This window comes from Montipora foliosa, chromosome 7, assembly GCF_036669935.1.
Source record: "Montipora foliosa isolate CH-2021 chromosome 7, ASM3666993v2, whole genome shotgun sequence".
In the NCBI taxonomy this organism is placed as follows: domain Eukaryota; kingdom Metazoa; phylum Cnidaria; class Anthozoa; order Scleractinia; family Acroporidae; genus Montipora; species Montipora foliosa.
This window is the reverse complement of record NC_090875.1, coordinates 4,291,761-4,303,790: the sequence shown is the minus strand read 5'-3', so window position 1 is coordinate 4,303,790 and position 12,030 is coordinate 4,291,761. Positions and strand designations below refer to the sequence as shown.

General features: G+C 40.6%; 1 long non-coding RNA gene across 1 annotated transcript in view; it reads left to right on the top strand.

The window, feature by feature from the left end:
• The first annotated feature begins 1,579 nt into the window (after positions 1–1,579).
• LOC138010806 (uncharacterized) overlaps positions 1,580–12,030 on the top strand; it is a 29,755-nt gene continuing 19,304 nt past the window's right edge. The window contains exon 1 of the long non-coding RNA XR_011124561.1: positions 1,580–1,655. This is a non-coding gene — a long non-coding RNA (uncharacterized lncRNA). The remainder of the gene's footprint in view (positions 1,656–12,030) is intronic.

Sequence of the window (12,030 nt, the reverse complement as noted above, 5' to 3'; positions counted from 1 at the left end):
TACAATTTCTGGACTTCACTCTGATTTGCGGAAAAACAATAGAGCTCTTGGAGCCTCCCTTCGATTGGTTACAGAAATGCAAATCATACTTTAGTAAATAATATTCACTCAGTAAAAAATGACCAGTATTTACAAGGCTAAAAAATTTGAAAAGTAAAGAAACCGAACGTTTTCGGCGTTAAGCCATCTTCAGGGTATTTTGACCGTCCGCATGAGTGTGTATTTATGTTCATCAGGTAATTCCCGATGGGAAGAGTTTCGCTAAGTAGCAATGAATTTGTTTGTTTAAAGCAGGTTGCCATGGTTGAATCATTAGGCCTTCAAAAATTCTACGTTTGTGAAAGGATTGCGCCGTGCAGAGTATACGCCAGCTAAAAGAATGCGAAGGATTTTCACGTAGGTGACGGGCAGGTTCAGAGTCATTACATGCGTTGGAATGCTTTTGAATTCGCACCTCCAAATTTCTCATGTTCTCGCCGATGTAACTGTCACCGCAAGAGCAGTCTCCTTTGTAGACCACATGTGATCGATGAGTGTTTTTGTCTTTCAAATTGAAAAGGCTTTTGATCTGTTTAGTTTGCCAAAGGATGATGAAAATGTGATTGAAACCCGTGAATTTGTTCGATTTGGAAATGAAGGTTTTACTAAGTCTTTCGTTTCTGCTGCGCTCCTCGAAAAGGAAATTAGGAATCAAAATATCATCTTCTGGTGGATCTTTTCGCGCCCTCTCTAAAGAAAAGTATACACCTGATCGCAGGTTAGGGTTTTTCGTGAAGCTTCTGTTTCTGTTTCTGATTCTTCAACAAATATGACTCCATATACGTCTGAGTGTTAATCCGTAATTTGATATGGAACCTTTCTCGTCTCTCGTGACTGAATAGACCATTTTACAGTTGTGTGCTTAGTTACCTGGCCTTTGATTGTAAGTGAGGCTGGAGTTGACTACCTCACTGCTTTTCTTATGTAAATCGCTAAAATTAGCATGAGAACAACATTAACATAAGAAAAGCAGTGAGGTTTCTATCAAAGCAAGGTCAACTCCAGCCTCACTTTCATTCAAAGGCCAAGTAACTAAGCACACAACTGTAAAATGGTCTATTGACCTTCAGAAAACTATCGTTGGCGCAAATATATCATAAACCTTCAATTCAATCTTTAATTGCTGACGCCACAAAAAAAAAAAAAAAAAAATCGACATTCCAGCAGTTATAACAAGCCAAGCATTGACGCAATTATTAGTTTGAAGTTGCTAAGCTACGTTACGATGCGGAACCTTTGATCAGTTGCCAAACCAAGAGATCTTGCTCAATAGACATGCAAGTGCAAATTTATTGATGCCTTAATGAAACAAAAAAGCAAAAAAGGAAAACCGTTCGCATTCCATTGTTTTCGAAATTCATAATCTGTTATTTTCAATGGTTACGCTGGATGTCGCTTATCTTCTTTGTGTGTCTTTGTTTATTCAAATAAACGATTTTGCGGTCTCAGACCGTTTGAGCGAAGTTTGAGCTAATTATTCAATCTGATTACGTAGAAGGACAAACCGGAAGAAAATTAATCATTCGAGAGAAGCAGATTATGCAAGCACTGCTTATATATGATGGCTAAGCTTTTATCTTTTGGTTTTTACCTCCTAATTTGCTGGTTTTACGAAGGTAAGAGAAAGAAACTTATCTTGATATTAGTTGCAAAACTGCTGCAGAATTTCACGACTATTTCAAAGCAAACAGACAGTAGAGCCTCTAAAAACCACGTTGTTAACTGTAACTTTTCCCCGGCATGTTGTGTTCTAACACTATTCTAATTTCAACTAAGGGGGTATTTACATGAGACCGGGACGAAATCAGACCGGTATGAACTTGTACCGGTATGAAATTTTTGCAGCCGTTTACGTGAAACCGGGACGAAATGATTGGTGCCAGGATTCGGAACAAAATGATATCTCTTGTGCAATACATGTAAAGCTGACCCAAAAGTATACAAGCTTGAAATTTGTGGACCCGGTCTGAGATTTGCGGTCATTTACATGAGACCGGTACGAACTCAGACCGGTGCGAGAGTTTCTCGTATCGGTCCAGTCACCGAGACGAAGCCAGACCGGTCTGAGTTCAATGTCAGGCCGGTCTCAGTTTACAAGTCGAATTACAATGTGAAATCGATACGGTCCTCTTGAAAAACTTCAGACATAATTTCATTCAAATGTAAGAGTCTTCGAACTACGACAAGTGTTTATTATTTGACTATTAAGCCAAAAATTGGACTCTGTTTCGGTATCTTATTGTTGGTGTAATATAACTTATTATTTAGAATACCAGCAAATGCGAGACTATGCTGCTAGAAGCTTAGTTTAATACATTGGTTTGAGCTTAAATGGAATCCTGACATTTGAGGAGCGGCGACCTTTTGGCGTGGCCACAAAGGTGATTTCAAAAATTCATTGGAAATGTCTACAATCCATGACATAAGTCCTTGGCACACCTGGATCAGATAGCACGAAAATGCATTTGCAAGCTATTTCGTGAACATACCTAATGACATCACTAGAATAGGGAACCCCCTTCCCCTCCCACCCCCCCGACAATGTTGTAAACGAGTAATGACGACTTCATCACGATAAACTTCCCTGACAGATATTGCAAAAGTGGGCGAGTGTGCCAAGACGTTTCGGGGATTGTAACCCCGGCACTAAGACAACATGGTCATGCGAGCTCCTTAGAAGCAACCCATTACTCAGCAATAAACTGCAAAGAGCTTTAGAATTGGGATAAAACTCGGTATAATCTTGATATGTTTTTATATATTTCCTAAGAACATGAAAAAAGTATCGTGAAACAGTCAGGTTAATCCGCTATTTTGATCAACAAAGTTTACCCGAATTACTTCGCAGTTCTTTCCACAGAAAAACCAATAGGACCATTGACATTCCTTAGACTAAGACTTCGTGACAACTAACTTGCCTACGTTTTGGACGTAAAAAGATAATTCAATTGCAAATCGTTTTTTTCAAGTTATTTTACCCCAAATAGAATGCGAATTGAACTTCAGGAGGCCGTCATTAGCGAATGATGGTTATTTGCTGACGCCAAGGAAAAATTCGAACAACATAGGTTATTGCGCATTCCGAACACTTGAGCTAACCGCTACCATTAAGGAGGCACTTGACCAAAAATGGATTACTCACTTACAAGTTAGTTTGTTCACTTTGCGGCTTGATATGGAATTGTAAACTAAAAGACGAATTCGCCTTTCTCGAACACGTACATCAATAATTGTAAGTGAGCATGCCATTATATTGGCCAATTAATAAGTTGTAGACAAAACTTGTTCAGTCAAAACCCCTTAAAAAGAGATGATCAAGCCAATATGGCGTGATGTGGTGTGAAACTTATCATACTGTGACTAATTGACAGTTGAAAGTACTCTTATTGTATATGGTCAGAAACCGAATAGCGTTTGGTAGTATTCAAATCGGTTTCTTCACTAATGCAAATTGTTGATCTCTTGACGTAAAAGGAAAAACTAGGATGTGTTAACAGTTCTTATTGAGTAACAGTCAGTTTATGTGAATTCATATAAGAGAATAGCGGCAAAATCCAAGACAAGACCTTTAATTCTTGCCTTGCCATCTGTTAATTGGCTTTATTAAGGTAAGGGAGGCAAGAGTTCTGTTTTTATACTAACTACATGGTGGAGGGGATAGCATTTTTATCATAGAAGAAAAAATGAAATATAAAAAGAAGGGAAAACAACTTTCAATCTGTATAAGTTAGGAACGATGCCCAGAAACTGTCGATCTACTTAATTAAAAAAAAATTTATCTATTTCGTGTTCCGGTCCGAGTGACTATCTTGCCCTCTGTCTCAGCCAATCAGCATTCAGTAATTTTGCCCCGTATGTAATAATATAAAAAAATCAGTCTAGTGTAAAGTAATTTTACAAGCGGAACTGCAAGGACGACCTTTGATCGCTTGAAAGCAAATTTTCCAGTTATGCTGAGTATAATTACACTGAGTGTCACTTAAGGTTAAAGTACCCTTTTTCTTTCGAAATCTGACTCATATCCTTGGGAATGCGTTTATGACTGAGTGCCTTTAAGTAATAACTACCAGAGGCATTTTGAAATCAAAGTTTGCTTGGCATCAGGTCTCCAACTTAACCAAGAACGTCTTAACCTTAGCACTGACGGCTTAAATACCCGATATGTTGGTTCAGTTTTTGATCGAGCGAGAATTTGTAATATCGTAGGCCCGCGGGAGCAGGCTCACCTCGTTCCGGTATGTTGAAGGTTTGTTGTGGGAGCCTACCGGAAGAATCTATCCACAAAGGAGCAGATGTATGCACGCATGTACAAAACATACTTAGCAGCTTCCGAATGTTGCCCGAGGTAATATTAACGGTTACCCTGAACAACGTTCAAAATTTCATACGCCAGCAGCGTATCTGGCTTGAGCAGTGTATTTGCATCCGTGTAAATGTACAGCCATGTCGGTGGCTAGTGGTGGATATTTAATATCCACCACTAGCCACCGACACTGAGGTGAATAGTTGTTAAATATAGGGACAGCTACACTTGGTGTAATACGCACTCAGTTCCAGGATGCATATACACTGGTCAAGCCAGATACTCTGCTGGCGTTTTAAATTTTGAACGTTGTTCAGGGTTACCGTTAACATTTTAGTATATAATAAAACGGTGAGATAATAGAGCACAAAGATTACAACATTTTTGGGCGCAAATTCTGCGCGAATTGCACGGAAATGAATAGCAAAGGATATCCGGAGTTTGAGTAGCCTATCAACTGTTTTAGTTTATACTAAATATAGATAACAACTGACCGAAACTACCCCCCGCTAACACCATGAGAAAACATAACCATTATCCCGGATGCAAGTCATGTTTGTGCTCGTCTTTAGCATGCAAGCATCTGTGACTTGTGCAATTATTCAAGAATGTTACCCTTTTTGAAATCATTAATCAATTCTATGACGCCAAAAGGAATCGAGCATAAATTTTATCGAGCATTATCAATTGATACAGATGCGTAACGAATGCAACAATTCCTGTTACTATGCGCGGCGATGGCAAATCTTAGACGCTTGGTTGTTTGCCTGTTAATTTGTTGGTTTGATCAAAGTAAGAGGAGAAAAATGTCTTAATACTATTTGTAAACTGTTGTAGAATTGTTTGATTAAAGAACTGCAACCCCGCGGATTATTGAACCGAAAACGTTCGGCTTTGTCATCTATCAGTTAAACGTTTATAGTTTCTCCACCCATATTACCTCGATTAGCTTTAGTATACAAGTCGGGGTCATTTTTTTTCGCACTGCGCTCTCCGTTTGTCCGTTTGAGGGGGGGGGGGGGGGAGAGGGGGGTTAATAGGGGTCGGCTACAATGGCGGACGTGTCTTTCTCGTCTTCCGTTTGAAAGCTATTTTCCGTTACTTTTTTGTGAAACGTATGTGTATTTCTTTAACGTTGTAGGCTAGTTTTTGGGACTGTTTTTAAAATATGCCTGACAAGCATAAATCCAGGTCTAAATCGCGTTCTGCTGAAGCGACTGAAGGTTACGAAGACATTGAGCTCGTGTATGGCCCATCATGTAGTTATTTTTAGGGTTGTCTTTACCAATATGCAAAACGCTGCACTTTGATTCATTAAATTTCATTTGCCACACGTCAGCCCAATGGGATAAGCAGTGTAAGTCCGACTGAATGGTTGCAGGTGATCGCGCGTTTCCTATTAACTTTGAGTCGTCAGCAAATAACGTGGTTGTATTTGTTGTGATAGCAGGCATGTCATTAATAAACAAAAGAAACAACAAGGGCCCCAAAACGGAACCTTGAGGCACTCCAGATAATACGGATTCCCATGTGGATAATACAAGGACTGCCATTGTTCTACCAGTAATAAAATTACGAATAATGTTGTTACATTGGCCGGTTATCCCATATGCTTTTAACTTCAACAGGAGTCGCTCATGTGGAACTTTATCGAACGCTTTCTGAAAGTCCAAGTAGACTAGGTCTACTACATCCCCATCCTCTAAAATAGTATTGATCTCATGCACTGTTTCCAAAAGATTAGAGAGACACGACTTGCCGTGGACAAAGCCGTGTTGGTATGGGCTGAGGTTGTCACGCACGTGCGTGTAGAGATGTCTATAAAGTAATTTCTTGAATACTTTACATAAAATGCAAGCAAGAGAAATAGGTCTATAGTTGCATGCATCATTGAGTGAACCTTTCTTATGTGAGGCAGTAACTATTGCGCGCTTCCATGGCTAGAGTTTTTATGATCACAGGATGTAGACTATCCGGTCCAGCCGCTTTATGGATGTTCAACGAGTTCAGCTGTTGTACGACTTCCTCCTTTCCTACAGTGAATTCATTTATTTGTTCCGCCATATTCTCGAGAACACAATTTTCATTTAGAGCTTCCTCTCTGGTAAAAACGGAAGCAAATGACTCCACTAGTAAATCAGCAGTCTCCTTAGGGCAAGTAGTAGTTTGTCCATTAGCTTTTCGCAAGCAAGATACTGTTTTATTCGACTTCTTTTTGTTCCTTAGATACGCAAAAAATTTGCTTGGATTTTGTTTCACATTTTTAGAGAGTTTTTTTTTCATAATCTTCTTTAAGTTTCCGTTCTACAGATTTATATTTTTCTTCAAATTCAAGGGCAGAAGTGAGATTGAAATGAGACGGAGGAATGTTGAAAGTTTGCCACGCATTATTCTTTTCCTTTCGTGCACGACGGAGTTTCGAACCCTTCCATGGGACTTTGCGTATTGGTATTCCTTCTTTTGTAGTTTTTTGTACTAAAATTGGGACACTATGATGAATTGCATGTAGTATTTTACTTTAGAGTTCGCCGCACATTAAGTCAACACTGTGGAGTGCCTCTTCAGAGTAGAACCAATCTATATGCTGACCAGTACTAATTAACCTAGGAACGTCACATTTAGCCCAATTAAATTTCTTAGAAGCCAGATATTCCACATTATCATACAATTTCACTTCCAGTATTGCTGTTAGATGATCAATTCCACGCAGTGTGGGACCTAAACTGTTCCGTTAGACCAACAAACATCCCGAAGATTGAAATCACCCACCAAAATTACTTGATCAATGTCGCTAATAGGTAGCGTGTGTAGTTCAGACTTCACGGCTATATCGTGTTCTTCAGTAGATGATGGTGACCGATAGAGACAAACAATGTTTACATCGCCACTATTCAAGAATACTTTAACGCCCAACGAGTCACGTAAAGAGAATGTTTCCAAGATTTGCGCATTATATCTCATGTGTACATAAATACATGAACCGCCACCGTGTGTGTCCCTGTCGATTCTAAAGATTCTGTAATTAGGTATTGCAAGCTCAGCATCAAAATATTCTGTAGAGAAGTGAGTTTCTGTTATGCAAATAATGTCAATATCACTAGAGTTTACAATGCATTTAATTTCACCAAGCTTGTTAAACAGAGAACAAGCATTGGTATAAAAGATCTTTAAGTCGCGATGCGGCAAGGATCATTTATGAGAAGTACCAACATCATTGTGAGTAACAGGCCAGCTGGTAGCGTTCCTAGCTGAAGTATTGCATGTACTGGATCTAGTAACGTGTGCACCAGACACGTTTTGTCTGTCACGCTGTTTCTTCCTTGCCTCAAATTCCAATTTCCTCTCACTTTGAGTGAGATCCCTATTAAACCAGTAGATTTTATCTTCCAATTTCACGTTCCTCTTAGCAAGAAGTTCAATGACAGGATCCTCTCTACAGAACACTACACGCATTGGTCTGCAATTGGAGCTCTCATGGTTGGCCCTAATTTCGCCTAAACGCATTATTTTCGCAGGTTTCTCTTGAAGACCAACTTGGTTAGATATTCTTTCAAGCAAGGTTGTATCAAATGCTCTGCGATCATCCGCTACTTCTGACTGAGACTCCGGCAACCCTTTAATAATTATATTACATCTTCTTTTATGGCGCTCGCTACTCTCTCGGAGTACTCTATGATATCCTGTGTCGATAATTTCTGATTCCAGTTTGCGGTTCCTTTCTGACACAGCTTCAGAACCTTTTTTGGAGAGCATCTTGCACAAGCATAGGCATGACGTCTTTAACAAGTTTCTCCATTACATCTGAAAGCTGGTTCAGCATTGTGGAATGGTCGCTTACCGAATCGTTCTGATTCAATGCTTCAGGTTCGACGTCGACATCCTCGTTCACCCAAACAGGTTTAAATGAAATGGCACATTCGGGGCATAACCAGAATATGACAGCCAACGCTTTCTTCGTTAATTCTCCTAGGTCAGTACAAACCGACTGATACCAAGTTCCACAATTTGGGTTTGAACACGATATCCAGTTAAGCGCAGGACCCGCACCTTCCTGCTGTTTACACAATTGACATTTTTTTAACGGTTCCTGTCGTGTGGAGAGTTTTCCATCGGTGATACTTGATTTATCTAAACATTCATGTTGGCAAAGTCCGTCTATGAGTTTCCTAGGTCCTTTCCCGCATTTTGAACAAGTTCCGCGCTTACTGGATTTGGTCATTGTGTTTCAAGATGGCGAAATGACCAGTTGCGCTGTTACGACAATAAAATCTCTGCAGACGGTCGATGAAAACTCAGTTGCTAGAGTTTGCAGTTCCAATCTTAAAACAACAGGGAAACTAGGTTAAAATAGGTCGTTATTGTAAACGTTCGGCTGGTCGAACGAAAGCGTCAGGTTATTCCACCAAGCAAAAACCAGCAGCAAAAACCAAGCGTGTGTACACGTGTGTTGAGCGTGTGCTTGAGAGCACTCGCCTCCCATCAATGTGGCCCGGGTTCGATTCCCAGACTCGGAGTCATATGTGGGTTGAGTTTGATGGTTCTCTACTCTGGACCGAGAGGTTTTCTCCGGGTACTCCGGTTTCCCCTCTCTTCAAAAATCAACATTTGACTTGATTTGTGTTAATTGTTAAATTTCAATTTACAGTGTCCCCGATTAATGCTTCTGCGCTAGAACGACTAGACACTTTAATAAAGTTTCTTTTCTTTCTTAAGTTTCTTTCTTCCTATTGAGCATGTTACTACTGCTAAATCACTAGGAGTACTTATCGATGATAAACTTACTTGGAGAAGCCATATTGATAAGTTAACCAAGAAAATTGCTTCTGGTGTTGGGGCCATAAAGCGAATCAGGTATCTTGTCCCCTATGGGACATAACATTCTATTTATCAGGCCCTAGCACAACCTCATTTCAACTACTGCAATATTGTTTGGGGAAACCTGTGGAGCAACTTTGCAGGACAAACTGCAAAAACTACAAAACAGAGCAGCCCGTGTCTTGACCTACTCTAACTATGACGCTGATGTCAACAATTTATTTGATCTCTTAGGATGGAAATGCCTTGTCTCTCAAAGGCAAATTGAAAGAGCAACAATGGTATTTAAGTCCCTACAGGGACTAGCACCTGAGTATTTCTGCTCCAAATTTGTCCATCGCGATTCTGGTTATCGTTTGAGAGACTCTGTGAATAAGGTAAATGTTCCGCAACCGCGCACAAGCTACTACAAAAACAGCTTTAGCTATAGTGGTGCAGTTTTGTGGAACAGTTTGCCATTAGAACTAAGGAAAGCAGAGTCCTTTATTCAATTCAAACGACTGATTAAATAGGTTATCTAAGCTATTATCCTAAACACGGCATTCATGGAAAGCAGCTTTTATTTTATTATATTGAGTAAATAAAGTTTTTATAAATAAATAAATAAATGCATCTGGTGGATAACCTCCGGCATAGTTCCGTGTCGTGCCATCGTTGTTTCCTGCACATTTGCTCTCTGTCTGATTGCAGTTCCATTTACACGTGAGTAAGTTGCGTATTTCCTCAACTTCCTTATCCGACAGCTTTACGTTTGGAAGCGGAGCAATGGATGGTAAACAAGTAAGACGGATGTTGTCATGCTCTGACCCTGGATACCAAGAATTTTTTCACTTGTAAAGTCAAAAAACGAGAAGAGGACAACCGCTTCGTAGTTTTCTTTATTGTGTTCCCAAAGTCTCGACAATATTCTCTCTTTGAGAGTAGTGGGTGTTTCATATGGAATGTGGAGTGTAGATGGTCAACATCCAGAGTTATACAGCAGAGGAGGTTAGTGTAAGGAAAAGATAAAGCGGACAAAACAGACTCCATTCTCCCTAAACCCCAATGTCGCAAGACAACAGACTTAACTGTAGCGGCCGAAACCATTCCTTGTGGTCGGTGCAATGAATTTCCGAGCAACCTTCTACACAGCGCACTGAATGCTGAAACTCGGAGAGGGGCCTCTTTGCATTGTCCGAACTTTTCCACCGCCTGTGCCAATGTTCTTAAAGGAACACTTTGGCCTCTCCATTTCTTGTGTACTGAAAAGGCGTCATTCAAATGCCCCAAGGCGTTTAGAATTTTGGCGGTTTCAAAGAGTGGTGTCACTATTTTTACTGAATTTGGCTGAGCATCACAATTGTAAACGACATTGGCAAATTCCAGGCAGGAACCCATTGGTTGCTTGAACTTGCATTCGGCTACTGGTCCATCTTGGCAACCTTCTACTTCACACCCAGCAAACTTCTCAATGTTGTTGTCTTCGTCTGTGTTATAAAGGGTCGCTCTCTGCTGGTCAGTAAAGAGGATGCCTTTCTCAAATGCGACCACACTGCATTTGGCATTCTGTGACTTGTAAATGATATGACGTGCATGTGACTGGAGATCCACCCCAGTAATCCCTTCATCATGAGAAGCGAAGATCTTGTTATTGCTAACAGAGAGACTGACAATGGATACCCAATTCTCACTGTAGTCAACGGCATGTTCCAAATTTACGGCACAAAATCCATATCCATCGAATCTTCATATCTCCTCAAGCTGGAAACTGCAGTGTACACAAGCTCCTGATCAATCATGGTGATTGCTTCAATGTGATCTTGTATGGTTTTGTCACAGAAATTGATCTGTTTCTTGTCATAGCCTTTGTTTGTTGTCCACCTCTGTCTTCTTCAAATGATCGTCAGCCGCTTTCTGTATTTCTGCCAGCGTTCCACTTAGTGTCACACCAAGGCGCTGTTTCAGGGTGTTCCATCGCTGAACTGAAGTTACTGTCTTGCTCTTTGAATAGGAACTTTTATCCTCCAGTTCTTCGATTAATACAGGACTATCAGGGGATGTAAGGAAGGTCACGTTGTTCTTGCATTGAACTTGGGTGGAGGGAAGGTTCCTATTGATGGCAGAAATCTTGTCAATTGGACTATATAAACGGGCCCGATATAGCGTCGCAGACGCAAGCTTGCTATCCCACGATAAGAATAACAGCCAGCCGAACTTTACTACGGAGACGCTGATTGGGCAAGGGTACATCCCAAGACGGTTGTTGTCATATCCAACTTTTGCCAGGAAAGATGGAAGCTTGGCGTTACACAATGTCGAAACTGCAGATGGATCTTGGCGATCCTTGTTTTTTACATGGTCGTTACGAGGTATCCGCTTTTGCATCTGAGCCATGTTGATGCCACTGGACCGACTTCAAGTGTTCGAAGCAAGCCAATGTTACAGCGTTGAGCTTGAGCTACCAATTGCAAAACCTCTCGCCACGTGAGGACAGTCAGGTAAAATTACAAGAAGCGAAAGGTAAGGATCAATAGTTCCATCATCTAAACTCTTTCTGATCATCGCAAAAGCGCCGTTGTTGCGAGTATCGCAATCTCCTGAAAGGGCAAATATTGCCCTCTTTAGACATTTTGCTCCAGTATCAAGGCATCGTGAACAAGCGCAAAGAGCCGGGTAATGGCTTACATTGCCTTTTGCCCTCCAATTGCCACAAACAACCTTTTTATCTTTATTCTGGCGGGACTGTGCCGTCTTCCCTTCTTTTGGATAGTATTAAGTGGCACACGGCAGTCTACATTTATTGCCAAGGCTGGTTAGGGAGGAAACTATTGTTTCTGTGATGAGATTCTCTTTCAGGAAATCAGTGTCGGGCGTTGGGTTCTTTTTAACATAAT